Below are 15,616 nucleotides of genomic sequence, written 5' to 3' on the forward strand. Positions count from 1 at the left end.
GATTTTCATTATCTCCATATCTCTGTTATCTTTAAACCATGGAGAAATATACTAGCAGAACTCTAATATTGGAGAGCAAGACGACACAAGATCATTTGGAGTTGGCAACTGATCCAAAACGTAAATAGTGGTACTTAACTATGTTCATCAAATCTAGCCGAAAGTGCAAACTGGATGGAGTTTCCTTTTATTGGTATTTTTTTAGACGGGCGCAGTTAGAAATGGGCGTTTGCGCCGTTGTGGGTGTGAGCAATGACGACTTGTTTTCCAGCCAATAAAAGCAGCTCTAATCATTCTCTTTAAATTTAGCACAGGAGAGCTACGTAAATGTCCATGGTGGAAACATAAGTTACTGTGCAGGAAACTGCGGATTAGAAGAAACTTCCAGAAGATGTAAAGATGGCCACTGAGAAGTGGGGACTTGGAGCTTGTGCATGAGTCCGTCTATGAAATCTCATTACAGTTTTAGTTAGATTTTCCTTGAAATCAAATTGATCAGAAATGGACCCTTTCGCTCTGAGACCTAGCTGAAGAATTCCCAGGTCTAAGTCGTAATAACCCATTTTTAGCCTTGATGGCTATACCAACATGTTTGTTCAAATAAAGCCGCCCACCTCCCCTAAAATGCACATATACGTGTCGTTGACCTTTAAAATGAGCAGCGTCTGATGAGAAATTCAATTCAAACAACCGGATTGTTGACTTGCCATTCGCAAGGTAACTCAAGCGCAATGCACGCAAATAAAAGGTTATTTATACGAGCGGGTGTATTTTATTGAAAAAGACCATTTGACATTTGCGTCAAAATATTAAATAATACCATGTGACACAAAAGCTTTCTAATAGGGAAACTGATATAGAAGTTAACTACAGTTTGTGTCAGATGACAAAAAAGTAACCGACCGGCCTGCTACAATATCAAACGGTGTTAGCTGCTCTTTGTTCACACACCTCTTGTTAAAAAGTGTGAAGTGCTTGTCAGCTCAGTTGGTCCAACAATGCATGAGGGGAGGGGGGGGGTCTGGCAGTGGCAGAGGTTAGCGCCACGTTCCTTCCATAAATGGGACTGAGGGGTTATAGTTGATGAGGTTCTGCCCCCCCCACACACACGGGAACATTCCAGTTCCACAAATACAAGCATTGCTGCCGTGCCTTTGTTGCAAGGCTGACTGGACAAGAGAATGTCTGCAGGGCTGCTGCAAAAAGACCAAAGTCTTGCATCCCTGCTGCTAAATGATCTGACACACTTTTTCCTGCTGCAGTCTTTTTTCAAGTCCTTGTTGTCAGGCTGTTGCCACGCTTTCCTCCCACATTGCAAACAGATGGAGGGTGGCTGTATCATTTCCCCCCGCCCGACCCCAAAGAGATTAATATATTCAATATGAAGTGAAAGAAAATGTGCACTGCCACGCCGATAAAGTAGGCAGAGCACGAAGTTTCCCGAGATCTGAGAGAGAATGAATGAGATCATTGTCGGAATGACTCCCATCAGCAGTCAGCAAAAGCATAAAACCGGCCCGCTATCAGGATTTCGGACCTGGGTGGCGGGCAACAACATGCCCAGCATTCCTCGGTGACACCACGCTTTGTCATCTTCTGGCACCGAGCCACCGAGCCAGTCCAGAAAGGCGCCGCTTGCGCTTTATTTACGAATCGCTTGGATTGTCTGCCTTTCTCATTGTGAAATGACTTTTCCAGAAACACCATGATTAAAGCCACGACTGGCGTCACGCGGCGAGCCACCTTGCAGCGGCTACGATGAATAATGTCGTTCTCTCCATATTACAAAAAACCATATGGACTCCCACACAGAATAGATCTTGGCTTTTTAGGAGGTGGGGGGTTGCTTTTGTGAGACAGAGAGCAATAGGGATGTCAAGAGTTCAACTCAAGGGCGTGTCGAGAGGGCGGGAAAGGTTGCCGAAGGGCCGCTGATGTCACAGAGCCACGCAACAGGCCCGGCCGGTCACGGTTCCAATTAGAGCGGCCTAATTGTTTAACTGGGAGTAAGATGGAGGATCCATAAAAATGGCTACCAACACATTGACTTTGCACAATAGATTGTACCGTATTTTCCGGACTATAAGGCGCACCTAAAAACCTAACATTTTCTCAAAAGCAGACAGTGCGCCTTATAGTCCGGTGCGCCTTATATCTGGACCAAATTCTTCAATTTAAACTGGCCCGAAGCATTGTGTCATGAAATCAATCATAAGTGGCCCGCTGAAGACTATGAATCATGAGTCAAAAAGACTATGGATCATTATTTTGTGATTATAAAGTAATTTGTTACGTCTGAAGTTGAAATAAAAAAGATAAAATGGAGAATGATTTGATTTGGATTAAAAATCTGACATGATGCATTAATGGTGCGCCTTATAGTCCGGTGCGCCTTATATAAGGACAAAGTTTTAAAATGGGCCATTCATTGACGGTGTGCCTTATAGTCCGGTGCGCCTTATAGTCCGGAAAATACGGTAATTATTTGAGAGAGAAAAAAAAAAGCAGCATTAAAAGGTTCTGCTCATCATTAACACTGGATAAATTTGTCTCCTGAATATAATGCATGCAATTATATTGTGAACTATTACATACTTGCCATCATCGCTCTCATTTGCTTAGCACAAACAGGTTGCACCGAGGACACGGGCACCTCGGCTGCTGCCAGAGATGAACGATATCGCTCAGCGTGATGACTCGCAAATGCACGTGACTGGAAAAGCACGTGCCTACATGTGTGTTGGAAGATATTATTCATAGAGCAATATGCCATCACACTTTCAACATGCTCATACTGACACCGCAATGTTGCTCATGTATAATGCATATCTGGATGTTTGTGTGTCTTGTGTAGAGTTTTGTTCACATGAGCAACACGGCAAGATTTCGCCAAACCATAATATTCACTTGACTCGGGCAAACGTTTTTTGTTAGTCTATGCAAATGTTTTGATATTTTCTGGTAAAGTTAATTTAATTCATTTTATGTTAGCATTTTTATTTTAACAACAAAAATTATTTTTAGTTAATTCGTGAGCTGTCTCCGATCAAACATCGGTATCGTCTTTATCGTCAGCAAAACCACACAGTGGTTGGCAGTTGTAGATTTCACCCCAAAACTTTATTCTGGATTATTCAGTTTCATGTTAACATCTCCAGTACAGTATCATCCATTGTAGCTGTGTTGACGTTTTGCTCAACGAGGGCATATCAAGGTTTGGTTGTATTCCGCCACCTCAACCTGCTCACACATGCAGGGTGCACGGATTGCTCCCTCGGGCTTTTTTTCTCTGATTCATGGGGGAGAGAGAGATGACTGCCCCCTGGAAGATGTTTTGCATATTCATCTTTCTCTATCCATGTGGAAAATGCATCGGCGTACAGTATTTTCCATAGAAAACATAGTGTGCTTAACAAAACGGGACCTAAGGCCGAATGTGAAAAGTCTTGCGTGGCTTTCATACCAAAACACAACGTACAGCCAAATCCAGAAAAAGATTTATCAATCTATGCGTGCAAGAACATTCCGTCAATGTTGGAATATCAGACTGTTCCCTCTTCACGTCTCCATATAAATATGTAAATTAATATAAACAGCGTTTGCCGGTGGAAATGATTACTCTTTGTAATCAAACAATCTGATTATCAAGCCACGAGTCACAAATGAAAAAAGAGGAAAATGTGAGCTGGACACCAGGCCTGAAAAATTATTTAATTAAATAAAATAATTATATATAATAATTACATTATTCATTATTAAATTAAATGATTAATTATTAAATTAATTAAAAACATAAAAATTAAACTAAATTATATAATAATTAAGTTGATTTTTTAAATATATATTTTTTACACTGTCAACAACAACCGAAAGGCAAGTGAGTGTGTGCCTCGCAAACACTCTCACACTTCTACAGATTTATTGAATTTACATTTATATCCAATTACAATCACCTGTGTGTGTTATTTTTTCATCTGTATAGCTCTTATGTGCAGGTCACACTTAGAAATGACCTTTTTCGCATTAGCCTTTTTCCAACAATGCTACTGCAATCATAGATAATTAAATTTTTATCTTCTCATTAAAGTATACAATAATTGTCTGAACAAAAAGAATGCAGGAGGTGCACTTTTATTCTCCCTCCGCACATTGTGGCCGCAGTCCATGATTTTTGTTCGGCATAACACGCGGCATTATAAGGGGAAATGCAAATAAATCTATGATAAATAAATAATGTAAATATGCAAGTAAAACCGTGTTTTTTTTTTTAACCATTTGGCCTACATTATACCAATGTTAAAAAATTAAGTAAATGTATTTCTTTGTAATTTTATGCAACGGGCTTTTTACTTCTGTGAAAATGCGTGAACATATTTATGAATATTTTGACATACACTTAAAAGAGTTTGCTGCAACTGTACTTGACCCAATTGTGATGACAAAAATCCACTTTCAGCAATTTATGTACTTCCTGCCTGAAGCTCTTCAAATGACTGTTGTATGTTGATTTGGACATTCCCCTCAACGATGTCATCTTCCACATGCAGAATAGACTTTTGTCTCAAGGTCACGAAAAAAAAAAGAGAATTGGGCATTTCATGCAAGTCAACTTGCATCTTATCTCTCTCTTGTGTTGCACTGCTGGTGGGGGAATTAATGTCTGTGCCTCCGCTATCAAGAATTTCTCTGTGTATTGCGGCTCAAAGTGATACATGCCCCTGCAGAAATATGCTTATTCAAGTATGCATATATTATATTAGATTCATAGCGACATTATGTACTGTATATCCACATCCAGTGTACTTTTGATGGAGTAGATGAGCCCAACGTTGATTTTGGAATCGGTGTCCTTGATGTTGCTATGGGCATAGAAATAGAAAAGCTCACAGTTCCCCAGCTCCATCCTAATCTGACCTTTACTCCATTGAGAGAGTTCAGAGCATCCTCAAGCAAAAGATCTATGAGCATGGGAGACAGTTGCAAAAAAAAAAAAAAAAAAATCTACGAGGATGAGTAAGCTCACATCAAAGCAGCTAGCTGCTCTGGGAGGCGATTTTTGACATCAGAGAAACAAATAAAAAAAAAAAAAAAAACTGAAACAAATTCAATAAATGCAATTGTGAAGCTGCTTAAAATTTAACTTGACCTGTTAAAATATTTTGGATTGTAATAGCTGTTAAATTTGAAAAAATGAAGGAAGGAACGAATGAAGGAAGGATGGAAGGAAGGATGGAAGGGAGGAAGGAAGGAAGGAAGGAAGGTCGGAGGGAGGGAGGGAGGGACGGATGGACGGACGGACGGACGGACGGACGGACGGACGGACGGAAGGAAGGAAGGAAGGAAGGAAGGAAGGAAGGAAGGAAGGAAGGAAGGAAGGAAGGAAGGAAGGAAGGAAGGAAGGTCGGAGGGAGGGAGGGAGGGAGGAAGGAAGGAAGGAAGGAAGGAAGGAAGGAGGGAGGGAGGGAGGGAGGGAGGGAGGGAGGGAGGGAGGGAGGGAGGGAGGGAGGGTGGATGGATGGATGGATGGATGGATGGATGGATGGATGGATGGATGGATGGATGGATGGATGGATGGATGGATGGATGGATGGATGGATGGATGGATGGATGGATGGATGGATGGATGGAAGGAAGGAAGGAAGGAAGGAAGGAAGGAAGGAAGGAAGGAAGGAAGGAAGGAAGGAAGGAAGGAAGGGAATTTGACATACAGAATGAATGCAGTATATTTTGAATGTGTCATTGAATCATGTCTCGCTCTCCAGTCATGTTTCCGCTGACACAAACGTTTCCTTGTGTTTGTACTAAATGAAGCTTTTGTGTCACTCCCCTCACAATTTCAAGGCAAAATTAGATTTACATTTATTTGCTCTATTTGCCCCCAACAACTGATTCGTCTCCCATGGCCAGCGGGTTTCATGCCAGGCTCATAGCATTTCCATTCAGAAGACATCTAACTAACTTTATCCTGGAGCCAAATAAGTGGCTGCTTCCAGTCGAAGTTTCAGTCCATAAGTGTGCAACTAGGAGGAGGAGGTGTCTGGAGAAGGCAAGAGAATGAAAAAAAAAAATGCTGCACGCTCACTGATGATGATGAAGAACAATGAAAAATGACAATGAGCCATGGCCTCAGCGGCGGAAAGGTCTTCCGGTTTTGGCAGCAATGAAATTAAAGTAGACAAACTGGTCAGGGCAGAAGACGTGGTTATCTTTTCTCAATTTTCCACTGTGCTCAACAATATAAGCAGCAAGAGCAGCACTTTTGAGCTGAAGTGAAGAAAGAGGCAATTTGGAACAGGAAAATAGCGAACCAACACATCTTAATGACACTTGACAAATGAGAATCAAACTGGACTGGATTAACCCCTATTCATAAATCAAAGCAAAGTGCAAACTGATACACGCTACATTGGTTTGGTCACTACTCCAGAACCGACCCAAATAGTACCGAATGAGCAAGCAATTTAAATCGTGCAAGTAAGCATGGTTAGTGTACTTAATTTTTTTTTGTGTGTGTGGACATTTCTTTTCTAAAAGCACCTATTTTTTTTACTGTTCCCTCTGCCCTGTGTTGGATGAGACGGATGCTTTTTCCAGCACTTTCCATTTGCCAAGTAGCTTGGCAGAGGAATAATTACCTGTCTCTATGATCAATTACCTGATTACTCACCAGAGACACACAAGACATCTGAAGAGCTGCGTCTTGGGCTGTGTACCACACACACACACACATGTAACTCCCAACACTGTACGTCACAATGTGAGGTCATCAAGAGACAAACATGTATACATACATAAATATACTGCGTTAGCACTCTGTGTCTCGTCGATCGATACGTACAAAATCGAACAGCGGTGAGAGTAGAGTCAAGGACACACTGACTGGTAGGCCATTAAAAAACACAAAGATCATTAAGAACAATCCCTGACCTACATCAGTGCAACAAAGTCTCCCTGTGCAGGGTAAAATCATTTAAATGACCCTGCTAAGATGATAAATGTCATCCTGAGGAGAATGCACCGGGAGAAAATAAGATTTGAACAAGGAGGAGATTATTCTCTGATATTCAGAGTGGAAAAGGTGATATCAGAGCACATATTAAAAAAATCTAAAACACAAACATCAGGGAGTGCAGTGCCTACACGCAGACACCATTCTTTGAGCTGACCCCTCCTCCGCCAGGGATTTGAGGCGTCTGGAAAAAAAATTCCAGCCCCTTCGTTCAGCACCACAGATTGAAAATATAATTTTCTCTGGCCTCTTGTCATTCATGTGCACTTTGAATCATAATTTCTTTTCTAGGACTTTGTGTGCCCGAGACTATAAGATAAAGAGTGAGTGGCAAAAAAAAAATAATATTCCTCCATAGCCCTTTGGAAGTGGAGATAGCACATTAGCATAATACAGCCTGTCTGTGAGCAATTTAAAATTCCCATTTACGTAGACTCTATTTCAATGCTAATCGATAAATCCACTAAAGCGAGTTAGCAGCGTGCTCTGGGGCTCTCTGGCAGATATACACAGCTAATGATCTAGAAGTTCTCTAGCCATTGACCTTTTTCCAGTCCTTGCACGTGTCACTGCAAATAACAACAAAGTAGTGACTTGGCAGTGAGACAGTCCACTGCAGGCATCGCAGGGGGGGTTGCCACAATGGGCCACGTGAGAAAAGTTCAACCTCCCTGACAATACAAGGGGTTCCCATCCAATCTATTGGATCTGCAAAACCTTCCTTTGCAAAATTAAAATGCATTTATTATAATCAACATTATGACACATTGATTGCTAAAGTAGCACATCTGCCCTAAAGTCAAAATAATAGACGTGAATAAATAAATATTATTCATAATGGGTATTTTAATGATCATAACAGGATGGTGGAAAGAATTGACAGCTTCAGGGTTTACTTTAAACACAAGCTGTTTATCCAAGTAAACCAACGTACAGGATACATGATGAATTATTCATGAAATCTGTGTTTGAGCAGCTACAATAGATTGTGAAGAATGACTGGCAAGAAAGCATAATGCCAAATAGAAAAACAAAAAAGTCCTGTGCTGCCCCATGTAACCAATGCACTAAAGCTGAGGGCGAGGGGTTAGAGCTAGGCTTAGGGTTAGAGCTAGGGTTAGGGTTAGAGCTAGTGATAGGGTTAGGGTTTAATGCTAGGGTTAGAGCTAGGGTTAGGGTTAGAGCTAGGGTTAGAGCTAGGGTTAGAGCTAGGGTTAGTGCTAGATTTAGAGCTAGGGTTAGTGCTAGATTTAGAGCTAGGGTTAGGGTTAAGTTTAGGGCTAAGGTTAGGGCTAGGGTTAGGGTTAGAGCTAGGCTTAGGGTTAGAGCTAGGGTTAGGGTTAGAGCTAGTGATAGGGTTAGGGTTTAATGCTAGGGTTAGAGCTAGGGTTAGAGCTCGGGTTAGAGCTAGGGTTAGTGCTAGATTTAGAGCTAGGGTTAGGGTTAAGTTTAGGGCTAGGGTTAGGGCTAGGGTTAGGGTTAGAGCTAGGTTTAGAGCTAGGGTTAGGGTTAGAGCTAGGGTTACGGTTAGAGCTAGGGTTAGGCCTCGGTTCTAACCCGTGTATGCATATATACGCCTAAATATTGTTATCCAATATATCTACTGCAATTTCACATTAGATTGCTGGTTTGAAATTTTATTTTATTATTATTTTAATAAACATTAAAACCTGTTAAAACTTGTCTGGTGTTTTATTTCTTGTTTTTATTTTTTTGGGCATGAAATAAAAATCTGACACTTGGTTATCTGCTTTATATAACAATATGTATATGTGTTTTACGTTGTGTAATATGTGTTGGTGTCCACGTCATTCCTATCATTTCAAAGTGGTTGCTTTCATATGACTATCGTAACCAGATAGTCCCCATATTCTCCAATAAGCAACCTCACTATGAGAGCAAAGCACACACGTGCCCGTGTGGCTCATATATAATCGTCGGGGTAGTGGTGTTCTACTAATGGAGGCTCTGCACGCTAACAGTGTGAGTCATTGCATTCCCACTGTGAAGGAGGTGATGCTTGATTATACAGAGATCCATGCAGGGGGAAGAGGAGAGGTGTGGCCATATGCCTTTTTTCTGGGAGCTTTCCACTCCCTTTCATTCCTGACAATGCAGTCACAGGCTGCCACTGGGATGGACAAAGTGAGGAGAGACAGAAAAAAGAGAGGAGAGGGAAGGAAAGGACAGGTGAGAAGGAGGGGAGAGATCAAACAAGTAAACAAGACAGGGAGGAGGAAGATACCAGGAGATTTTTTTTGTTTGTTTATTTTTGTTTATTTGATATTATTTGGTGATTTAAAAAAAAATAATTACCGTGTTTTCGGACTATAAGGCGCACCAGACTATTAGGCGCACCTTCAATGAATGGCCCATTTTAAAATTTTGTCCTTATATAAGGCGCACCGGACTATAAGGCGCACCATTAATGCATCATGTCAGATTTTTAATCCAAATCAAATCATTCTTCATTTTATCTTTTTTATTTCAACTTCAGACGCAACAAATTACTTTATAATCACAAAATAATGATCCATAGTCGTTTTGATTCATGATTCATAGTCTTCAGCGGGCCACTTATGATTGATTTCATGACACAATGCTTCGGGCCAGTTTAAATTTAGGAATTTGGTCCATAAATAAGGCGCACCGGACTATAAGGCGCACTGTCGGCTTTTGAGAAAATGATAGGTTTTTAAGTGCGCCTTATAATCCGGAAAATACGGTAAGCAATATCACACAAGAAAGATTGATGGTCATCGTTTTCCAAAGTCTTATTTTGACTAAACGCAAAAGATAAATCATTTTATGAAGGACGAGATATTACTTTCAGACAGTGCTACCTAATAATTGTTTCCTCTTTGACTACCAAGCTGATGTTGCACGACTACCCTAAGTCCATTTTCAATTCCTGCAACTGGGCCATCGGCGAAGACACTAGGTGCTTTGGATTGAGCATGCCGAGGAAGGAGACAGCGGGAAGGCTGAATGATTGCACAAGCCAACCCAGCCATATAAACAACACATGCAGATTTCCCCCCGGCACTGTTGGTTCTGCCTGATTATTTAACAGGAGCAACTGGAAGTGGTTGACATGGTTTCATGGGCTTTGTGCAGTGTGCACTCCTCAATTATGGATGGGAAAAGTGACACGGTGACAGCTGTAGCTCTCAGGGGGTCGGTCGGAGAGAGCGAAAAGCAAGAGAGTCACTCGTCCCTCTTTTAGCGGGGAAGACAGGAGACGGTCTTCGACGAAGATGTGACAGGCAGAAGAAGAAGGAAAAAAAAAACAACAACCCTGCTCAAGCGCACATTTCCTCTCTCGCTTCTTGTTAAATTAAATATGCTCTGAAAATGACAAGAGGGTGGGGGTAATGAGGAAATTATTCAGAATCCTTGACATGCTTTAAATCAGATTATGTTCCTCCCTTGCTTCACCGGGCCCGCTTTAAAAGACGCAGAGTGATCCACTCCTTGCTTCAGGCGGCCCTGCCTCCTACTCACACGCTCACAAACCCAGACAACGTTTTCAGTGATATAAAAAAATAAATAAAAAAAAAAGCTTCAGTAAGACACAGAGCAGCAAGGAGAGGTGAATTATCCTCAGCTTTCTATGCAAAGCCAAACAGTAGGCTCGGACCTGCTGCCATCTTGGAGAATCATCACATCCAAATGCTGGAGGTGCGGAGTGCAGGCGGTGAACCAAAAGAGCGTGCGTGACTCATTGCCGGATGGCCTGGCAAATAAAATGCATGTACAATTGCACTCAGAAATTTACATACATATATGTACATGAATGTCATTCAATGGCATGTTTAAAATGTTCTTTTAGATTTAAGATTTCTTCATTAAAATTCATATTCTTGTTAATATATTTGTAAACGTTTGATTCAAAAAGTTTTAATTATGCATTCCGGGTGTTTACGAAACGAGAGGCATCCCACGTGTAGTTCCTCAAACAACCACTAGGGTTACCCAAAAAATTTATTTCATCCGACCTCGTTGCTATTCTGCGTACTTATATCTTTATTTAGCAATAAGGACCCTTTTGGCATATTTACAAGGGCACCCATGCAATTACGTGACTATAATGTTTATGCATACTTGAGTGGCTGAAAGGATCTTATAGGAGGAAATACACTTACTAGATACAGTAGGAGCTTGTAAATGTATAAGAGCAATCTTATCCTCCAATGTGGAGAAGTGTATCTGCATGCAATGACCTTGCGCCATGATCTATGGTAATATATGCAAATTAAGATCAGTGATTGCATAAATGAGGGCTTAAAATGTGTGTTTAGTGATATACAGTAAGCGCTAAGTGAATGTGTGGACTCGTCTTCATTGAGTCTCATTTGTGTGATTCTTTTTCCGCAAACGCATCACGTAGGTTGAATTTTTTTTTTACTTCAGACCAATTGTGATAAAAGTGCTCCTTTGGAAGTGTCCATGGCAATTTTCGTCATTATTTTTGACAACTTTGCAGTTGCTTGGCACTTTATGATGGACTACAAGTATACTTGTTTAAATTAGAGGACAGATATGTAAGATTATGTCATGTTTTCATATGTCTCCAGCTGCCTAGCGAGGATTTAGAGAGAGAAGATAAATGGTTGTCAGCAGATGTCCAATATTGCAGATGCTCCAGGGGGCAAGAAACAGATGTGGATAGTTTTTAGGCACCGGGAAAAAAAAAAAGGATCCCTACAGACTGTTTGAATACATTCAGTAATATGTTTGTTTCTAACCCGTTTTTATCCAAGGGGTCGCCATCTTCCTTCCGCCTTGTAGTTATCTCTGTCTCCCCTTTTTGTTCGCTTGCAGGTGAAGCCAGAGGTCATTTATCATATTAACATTTTTGTGAGAACAGACTGGAGGAGCAAGGGCACAGACATATTTTATGTTTCACGTGAAGCATAAAGGGTGTTTGCTCTTTGCAAGGTTATCAACCTTTTTTTTTTTCAACTAGGTTTTTATTATCCATTTAAATTGAGTGAAAGAATTTAACAATGATATCATCCAACAAAATGGTGTCAGGCCCTCCTCCATTTTGAAGCTTTTACTTACCGTAAATACCGAGACTTGTCATAATACTGTTTTTACACGAGAGATCGTAAATAGTTGATGTTACCGCAATGTTTTATTCCGTTTCCTCGCGCGACGACAAATGAAGTGTCGTCCCAGTTCGCAAATTGACGATGTGCAGAAAATGAAGTGTTTCTTGTTTTCATTGTGCGCCGTTTATGGGCAATATACAAAAACAAGATGTGTGAAAAGGGAGCAGCGGGGTATGCGTGTTAAAAGCCCTCCAATGTACCTGTGCAGCTGTGCAGCTTCTCTGCTGCATTGAACTCCCGCCATGGTTATTGTAATTAGCTTTTGGCAATCAACACAAGATTATCTGCTTAATGACTAGGAGGGGCGGGGGGGCAAAGTGTATTCGTCCGTCCTCCTAGTGGAGGAGCTTTAGAGTGATCAAACACACGGCATCATTAAGAATCCTGCTTTACAAATTAGCACTGAAGATAATCAAGTTGAGGTCCACTGGGACAGAAGCTTTTTTTTTTTAACAACATATTTAATTATTAATGCAACTTTTATTGACTTGCCGCATATATTTGGGGTTCACTTGTTTTCAATAGAAATTTAATCAAGGGGTAAAAGAGTAACTCCTTGAAATTGAGTGAAAAGTGTTAAAAAAAAAAAAAAGTATTATGATGTTAACGTTCATTCTTATTCATATTAGGAACATGTATGTCCCCTCCAAAGTCATCTGCATGCCAATCGTGCAATAAAACCGCTTTCTTGCTGTAGTGTCTTGACAGCTTGGGTGTTAAATGCACCTTGTTATCATGATTTAAAGCAAAGGTAGAGGATGGTGTGCACCCATCGGGACCTTGGGATAGATAGGACAGTGAGGGAGAGAGTATGAGGCACACACACACACACACACATTGGGTATATCCAGAAAGTGTATATCAGACAGAGCTCAGGCTCATTTGCATTCTCCACAGACTGAGAGCAGCAGCATCAAGCATCCCCACCGCCACCGTGCCCCGAGGGAGCTGCTGCTGATGCTGCTGCTGCTGCTCTCGCCCTCTAAGAGGAGACGCCCAGGCTGCTCTGCTGATGAGCAAGCACGATGGGACTTAAACTAAACACAAAAACAGATAAGGGCAACCGGGGTAATGTGTTTGGATGGAGAATATGGATTTTTGACTGAATGCAGTCAAATAGGGCACTCCAAGTGACAAAACACTTGTCGTTCAGGTGTTCTAAAACTTTTGGCCGCATGAGGAAAAAAATGGTAAGGCGTTGTAGCCTGCTGAAAGAAAAGCTGACATGATTAATATCTTTATAGGTTTCTCCGATGCTTTCGATCTATACTACACATGGAAAATAATTGTCATGAGTGTTCCAGTACTTTTGGAGGAAAGTTTTCTCATCTCTCAGGTGATTCCACTTTTATATGACTGAATCTGAGAAACAAAAACATCCAAAACTGAAATATTTTTGCTCATCCAATTCAATAAAGGTCAAGTTAAAAAAATCATTTGACTAACACCAACATTTTAAATGTGAATTAAATACAGCTGAATTCTTTCCTGAAGGACAAACAACTACAAATCCAATGTGGACTACATTAATGACAAAGCAACTCTGAGTTCAACCTTCTAAACGATGACGAATGATCTCCAACAAACAAATGAGCCGGTTAATTAAATGGAATTTTCCAAACTTGCTGATGAATTAACACTGAAAATACTCATGCTAAATTATTATTTGTTATCTGGAATGTTGTGACCCACAAGGGTGACAATTTGATTAAACCTTTTAACCAAATCTTTTCTTTCCTTTATTTCAAATGTACTGCACATTCTTTCTACCTTCCAAACCGCAGAGCTCGCTTAAGAGCTCATCACGCAAGGTCAAACCGTGAAATCCAGAGTGTTAAGGTGAAAACACTGCAGAGCAGCCCTGAAGTCTGGACAGGAAGGTATTAGGTTAAGTCCTGGCACGGAAACACACAGGAACGTGGAGTCAGATGCCAAGCACAGTTGTGGATGCTCCCATTTCTGCAGAGCCCCGCTGGGCCTCACAATATTCGTGTGCTACTGTAATTAAACACGGACCACCCGTACACACACACACACACACGCGTGCTAATTGCAGGCAGGGGGCATTCTAATCATTATAGGCTAAATTAAAGCAATCAATTGAAAGGGGAGACCAGCAGAGAGGAATCCATTCATGGTTCTCCTCGCCCCGCACACCGACATGTGTCATCCATTTAATCGCACAAAACCTTTGCCATTTAGGACACCAGCACCCTTTTAATCACCTTGATAGTTCTCTAGTAGAGTGCACATAAAAAAGACACACACAAACAAATGTCAGCTAATCCCGCAGCAACAAAAAGTCCTTGGCTGACATGACTACATTGCTGTGCACATCTGCAAGGCATTTCCTCTCCTCTCAGTTTTCTCAGACGGAGCTAAATGTCCTTAAAAATGGGGCAGGTAATCTTCTGTTTTTGCCAAAGTCTGCCTTTGCATCCATACAGCTTGGTTTTAGGGGAACGTCAATGTACGAGTGGATCCAATTCCAACATTCCTAGCGTTTACATCATGCTCCTTGTCACCAGGGAGCTCTCGCTCGCTCTCTCCCCCTTCCATCCAGCTTGGGATTTATTAGGAATGGTGCTCCAGCACTGGCTTGTGGTGTAGAAACAGAAAACATTGTGATCATGAATTCATTTTGAGGCCTTGTTAACACTGCCGCGTTCCCGGTAAGCAGGTGGTTTTATTTAGAGGAGAGTTTCAGAGAACAGAACATTAAGGAGCTCTAAATCACTAAGATCTGTCGCTATTGGATGCCATTACCCAAACCATTGAATTCACTCCCCGAAGCATTTGACATTGTGACGGTAAATCAATGTTTCAGGTCATGAGCTTAGAGATGAACAAAGGAACAAGATATGAGCAGTGATGGGATAGTGAGGAGAAAGGAAACGCCATGGCAAATAAAACAATCTCAGTCCATCCTGCAAACATTGATCACATGGACAACAAGTGAGCAGATGGATTTTTTTTTTTCCCCTCTCATGTCAAGTTATTTTCATTTGTCATTTGGTGAGATGGCTTTCAGATGTTATCATAAAGCGCCACCTGGTGGATAATATAAATCCTGTCCAAAAAGTGTTTTTGACTTGATTTTGTACATCTTCAGAGCGCTTCCTGGGGATCAGAGGGATTACATATTGTTCAAAAGGTAATATTAGGCAGGATAAAAGTACATAAGAATTTTCAACATATTAAATATAGACTATTATTCTACCATACTATTATACTACTATATGATACATATATATATTTGTGTATATATATTTTATTTGCAAAAACCCTGTTAAACCTGTTCAGCTTCTCTTTGCGCTCTTCCAGTAAAATGAGAAAACATCCTTTTACTTTAGCAACCATTATTGCTTCGATTTTTTCCGTCATCAAAAACAATTTTGTTCGAACAAAAAAACTTTAGAAACTATGAAATCATTATCTTTCGCCAACCACTGCCACACTTGAAATTACAGAACATGCGCGTCTACAAATA

The sequence above is a fragment of the Syngnathus scovelli genome, chromosome 15 (assembly GCF_024217435.2).
Source record: "Syngnathus scovelli strain Florida chromosome 15, RoL_Ssco_1.2, whole genome shotgun sequence".
NCBI classification, from domain to species: domain Eukaryota; kingdom Metazoa; phylum Chordata; class Actinopteri; order Syngnathiformes; family Syngnathidae; genus Syngnathus; species Syngnathus scovelli.